This window comes from Arachis ipaensis, chromosome B6 (assembly GCF_059453495.1).
Source record: "Arachis ipaensis isolate K30076 ecotype BB chromosome B6, ASM5945349v1, whole genome shotgun sequence".
In the NCBI taxonomy this organism is placed as follows: Eukaryota; Viridiplantae; Streptophyta; class Magnoliopsida; order Fabales; family Fabaceae; genus Arachis; species Arachis ipaensis.
This window is the reverse complement of record NC_142441.1, coordinates 76,117,284-76,123,513: the sequence shown is the minus strand read 5'-3', so window position 1 is coordinate 76,123,513 and position 6,230 is coordinate 76,117,284.

Below are 6,230 nucleotides of genomic sequence, written 5' to 3'. Positions count from 1 at the left end.
AGTTTGTTTCTAGAGAGAGAAGCTCTCTCCACTCTCTAGAATTAGGTTAGATGTAGATTAGGATTTCTTAGATCTAGGTTTAATTCATGCTTTGATTTACTTTTCCTTTATTATTCCTTGTTCCTTTACCTTTGCTTTCCTAGTTTAGTATTTTAATCCTTGTATTTGTTTACTTTGTTGTTGATGCACTCTTGTTTCTTCTATTTTCCCTTTAACGCAGTTTATGTTTGATGTCTTTTATTGTTGATTTGCTTTATTGTTGTTAATTCCTTGCTTTTGGTAATTATAGATTTACATTTCTTGCAATTTTATCTTGCTTTCCTTTTATGCCTTCCAAGTGTTTGAAGAAGCGCTTGGAAGGATGTTAGAGTAGATTTTTGTGTTTTTGGCTTGGGATGGTAACCTAGGTGAAATTGAGTTGCTAACATCCAAGTCTTGATAATTGGTGTCCATTGACTCTAGCTTCCACTAAGTTAATTAGTGAGTGGCTAGGACTTATGGATTAGGATTGGTGTAGCTCATTTGACTTTCTTTTACTTGTTAGAGGATGTCTTAATGAGATTGATCCTTGCGATTATCATGTTGTGGTTAGTAACAAGGATAAAGATCCTTAACCATCAACCCTTGCCAAGACCTTTTTATCATTTGAATTTCCTTTACTTTCTTGTCATTTATGTTTCTTGTCTCTTATCACAAAACCCCACAATACTTGTCCCAAAACCAATAACAAGAATACTTTCCTGCAATTTCTTTGAGAGACATCCCGAGGTTTGAATACTTCGTTTTATATTTTTATTGGGGTTTGTACTTGTGACAAACAAATTTTTTATTGAGGAATTGTTTGTTGGTTTAGAACTATACTTGCAATGAGACTTCAATTGAGAAATTCTTTACCGACACAACAATTTCCGTTCATCAATCTCTAGTTTCCTGAAATTAAAGCTTCTAGGAATTTGGTAAATTTCCTATCCTTTTCTTCTATCTGGAGTCTTTGAGGGTATGGTAACTTGGCCTTGTACTCAAGGGCCATGAGTGGTGCATGGTGAGTGTCTATAGTGCCTATAGAAGGGCTACTAGCTTGCTTAGAAGAGGTTGTATCAGCACTTACACGTCTCTGGCCTCCCTTGGATTGGTATTCAATGCTTGGGCTGCCCCCTTCTTGGTGTTGGACGCCTGAGCTGCCCCCTATTGGGCGTTGGACGCCCTGGCTACCCCGTTCTGGGCATTCAGCGCTCTCATGAGTTCCTTGAACTACAACTTGTTCATCTTTTGCCAGCTCTTCTTCCTGCCTCTTACTGTTCTGAGGCTGGGTGTTTTGGGTACTCCTTAATTGGAGAGCTTGGCACTCTTCTCTTATTTATTCAGACAAGTGCTGTTTAGCCTGGTTCAACCGTGCTTCCATATTCCTTATGGAGGCTTTGGTCTCCTGCATGAAGCCTTGCTGGCTCTTTACAAGTTCTGCTATTGCAAGTGCCAGGTCAAGAGTACTTTGAGGCTGTGGAGACTGAGGAGGAGGGTTGTTAACTAAACTTTGCAGGGTCAACACTTGTCGTGTGAGAAAGTTCAGCTACTGGACTAAAGATTCATTTTGTTCATGGATAGCTAATTCGGTTGACACTCCATTCTCCTCTCTTTTCATTGACGTCTTCTCTGATGGTATAGGTATTAGTTGTTAGCCAGCATCTCAATGAGTTTGTTGGCCTCCTCTAGAGTCTTCTTCATGTGTAAAGGGCCACCCGCAGAATTATCCAGGGATACCTTGGCTCTTTCAGAGAGTTTGTCATAGAAGATATCCAGCTTGACCCACTCTGTGAAAATTTCAATGGGACATTTTTTGAGCATCAATTTGTACCTTTCCCATGTGTCAAAAAGAGACTCATTATCCTCTTATTTGAAGCCTTGAATGTCCAGTCTTAGCTGGGTTTGCATCTTTGGTGGAAAGTACTTGTTCAGAAATTTGCTAACTACCTGACTCCAGGTATTCAAGCTCCCCTTGGGTTGGACATCCAACCAATCCTTTGCTTGATGTCTCAAAGAAAATGGGAAAAACATCATCCTGTAGACTTCAGAATCCACTCCCTTGGTCTTTATAGTATCACAATTCTGTAGGAAGTCAAAGAGGAATCTAGTAGGGTATTCCTAAGGAAGTCCGTGAAATAGGCAAGGTTGTTACACCAAGATGATCAACTGTGGATTGAGCTCAAAATGAGCTACTCTAATAGGAGGTATACTAATGCTCCTTTTGTCGAAGTCAAGAGTGGAAGCTGTATAAGATCCCAAGGTTCTTCTAGGTTGTACATCCTCATTTGGATCCATTGTGAGTTTTGGTATTCCTGCACAAGCAAGAGACAAAGAAAAGTGGCAGTCTCTATGTCAACGTATAGAGAACTCCCAGTGAGATACCCAAGAAGACAGAACAAGAATTAAAAATTGTCTTTTTTCAAAAATAAATAAAAATAGAAAGAAAAAATAATTATGAAATTTTGAAAAATTAAAAAAAATAGAAAGAAATGTGTGTAAAAATGTTTGAAATTCAAAAAGAAAGAGAAAATAAAAATTAAAGAAATACCAAATTGAAATTAAAACAAGATAAAGCAAACAATTAATTAAAAAGATTTGAAAATAAGTTAAAAGAATTGATTTTAAAAATTTTTGTAATTTAAAAAAAAAGAAAAAAGAAAGAGCCAATTAAAGATTTACAAAATTGAAATTTGAAAAGCAAAATCAAATAAGATAAGACAAGATTTTAAAATTAAAACAACAGATTTGATTTTTAAAAAGTTTTGAAGTTAAAAGAGGAAAGAGAAAGGAGAATAAAAAAGATACCTAACTTTTAAAATTAGAATAAAATAAAACAAGCAACAAACTAACTAACAAGATTTAAAAAGAATAAAAGATTTGATTTTGAAAATTTGAAATTTCAATTTAAACCAAGATAAGATAAGATTTTAAAAATTTTCAAAATTAAACTTTAAAAAAAAAAAAGATAGTAAAGATTTAAAAAGATAGGAATTTAAAATTCAAAATTTTAAAAGAAGATAAGACAGGAAGGAATTAAAGTAAAAAGATATGATAAAGATTTGAAAAGATAAGATTTGAAATTTAAAATAAAAAATTGAAACTTTGCCAACACCAAACATAAAATTTTTAAATCAAGATAAGAAAAGTGATGAGCTGATAATTTATACGCTTTTTGTCATTATTTTTACATAGTTTTTAGTATCATTTAATTAGTTTTTAGCATATTTTTATTAGTTTTTAAATAAAAATCACATTTCTGGACTTTGCTATGAGTTTGTGTGTTTTTCTGTGATTTCAGGTATTTTCTGGTTGAAATTGAGGGACTTGAGCAAAAATCAGATTCAGAGGCTGAAGAAGGACTCTAGATGCTGTTGGATTCTGACCTCCCTGCACTCAAAGTGGATTTTCTGGAGCTACATGAGTCCAAATGGCGCGCTCTCAATTGCGTTGAAAAGTAGACATCCAGGGCTTTCCAGCAATATATAATTGTCTATACTTTTCTCGAGTTTAGAGGACACAAACTGGCGTTCAATGCCAGCTTTCTACCCTATTCTGGAGTTAAACGCCAGAAACAGGTTGCAAAGTAGAGTTAAACGCCAGAAACAGGTTACAAACTGGCGTTTAACTCCAAGGAAGACCTTTACACGTGAAAGCTTCAATGCTCAGCCTAAGCACACACCAAGTGGGCCCAGAAGTGGATTTCTGCAGCATTTACTCATCTCTGTAAACCCTAGTAACTAGTTTAGTATAAATAGAACTTTTTACTATTGTTTTTAGATCGAATCTTTTGATCATTTTTAGATCTCTAGACCTCCATGGGAGGCTGGCCACTCGGCCATGTCTACCCTATTTTCACTTATGTATTTTCAACGGTAGAGTTTCTACACCACAGAGATTAAGGTGTGGAACTCTGCTGTTCCTTATGAATTAATGCAAAGTACTATTGTTTTTCTATTCAATTCAAGCTTATTCTTATTCTAAGATATTCATTCGCACCCAAGAACATGATGAATGTGATGATTATGTGACGCTCATCACCATTCTCACTTATGAACGCGTGCCTGACAAACACTTCCGTTCTACATGAAAGCAAGCTTGAATACATATCTCTTAGCCTCCTGATTTACGATCAGAGTCTTCGTGGTATAGGTTAGAATTATTGGCGGCCATTCTTGAGATCCGAAAAGTCTAAACCTTCTCTGTGGTATTCCGAGTAGGATCTGGGAAGGGGTGGCTGTGACGAGCTTCAAACTCGCGAGTGCTGTGCGTAGTGACAGACGCAAAAGGATTACTGAATCCTATTCCAGCAGGATCAAGAACCGACAGATGATTAGCCGTGCGGTGACAGCGCATTTTGGACCATTTTCACTGAGAGGACGGGATGTAGCCATTGACAACAGTGATGCCCAACATACAGCTTGCCATGGAAAGGAGTAAGAAGGATTAGATGAAAGCAGTATGATAGCAGAGGTTCAGAAGGAACAAAAGCATCTCCATACGCTTATCTGAAACACACACCAATGAATTACATAAGTATTTCTATCCTATTTTATATTTTAATTATATTTTAATTCTCAAATCTCCATAACCAATTGAATCTGCCTAACTGAGATTTACAAGGTAACCATAGCTTGCTTCAAGCCGACAATCTCCGTGGGATCGACCCTTACTCACGTAAGGTTAATTACTTGGACGACCCAGTGCACTTGCTGGTTAGTTGTGCGAAGTTGTGACAAAGAACTAAGATTATGAATGTGCGTATTAAGTTTTCAGCACCGTTACCAAGGAATGAACGATCACAATTTCGTACACCAAAAAGGTAGCAAGATTTTAAAAAAAATTAAGAAAGATAAGATAAATATTTTTTTAGATTTTTGAATTTTTAAAGAAAAACGAATAAGAGACACTAAACTTAAAAGTTTTAAGATCAAAGACACTAATTTTTTGAAAATTAAGAACACAAACAACTAAGAGACACCAAACTTAACATTTTTAAGATCAAACAAAGAAAAACACCAAGAACAATTCGAATACCAAGAAGAAAAACAAGAATAATTTTCAAAAAACTCAAGAAAAGACAGACCAAAAGAAAACCAAGAAAAGGTTCTAAACTTAAGGACTGACACAAGACTTAAACAAAAGAAAAATATTACTAAAGAGAAGAAAAGGTTTTGAAAAATTTTTGAAAAAGAAAACAAAAGAGACAAACAAAATAGCAAATAAACCTTAAGGAATACCTAATCTAAGCAACAAGATAGTCCGGTAGTTTGTCAAACAACGGCGCCAAAAGCTTGGTGCGCGAAATTGACTCCGCAAAGTTTCGCACAGATGAACTGGCAAGTGCACCGGGTCGTCAAATTAATACCTCAGGTGAGTGAGGGTCGAATCCCACAGACATTGTCGGACTGAGCAAAGAGTTACCGGATTGGTGTTAACTCAATGATAAGAAAGCGGTTGAGGCTTCGGAGATGCTTTCTCTTTCTGGATCAACTTTTCTCACTGTCCACTTCAACAATGGATGATTCATTCCATGGCAAACTGTAAGTGATTAATGCCGAGGCTAGTGGTCATTAATCTCCTCTACTTCAGATGAAACGCCGGTGCTAATGATCATCCAATCTAAACGATGGTGAAGCTATTGCAATTCAATCCCTGGTGATCCTAGTCAAAATGCCACAGACAAGGTTGGATCTTCCGAATCAGACAAGGAAGCTTTATGATTCTAGTCTATACCACAAAGTCCCTAATCGCCCCGTACCTCGGCTGAACAGATGTTCCCATGTCTCCAACGAAGTCGTGGATTAGCTATCTAAGAGATGTATAATGAAGCTTGTGATTCAATGCTATCGCGCTAGGGACTCGCAAGAACCCATATAGAAAATGGGTCATACTCTCGTTCCACCCGGTTTCATTAAGTTGAAGAAAGATACATCTTAGAATGGAATCAAACATAGATTGAAATTGAAACAGTCACAATATTAATCCATGAGTATCAGCAAAGCTCTTAACCTTAACCTAGGAGGTTTAGTTGCTCATAGCTTACAGAAAATAATAGTAGTAATGTGTCTGTGCTTCTCCCCTCCTGGGAGGCATGATCCTCAAAAGGAAGAAAGTCTCTTATTTATAATAAAATACTAGACCTTAAAGATGTTGTTCATATTTAAAAATTACAAAAATGTGATAAACTAAGCTAAAGGGTGCGAAAATCC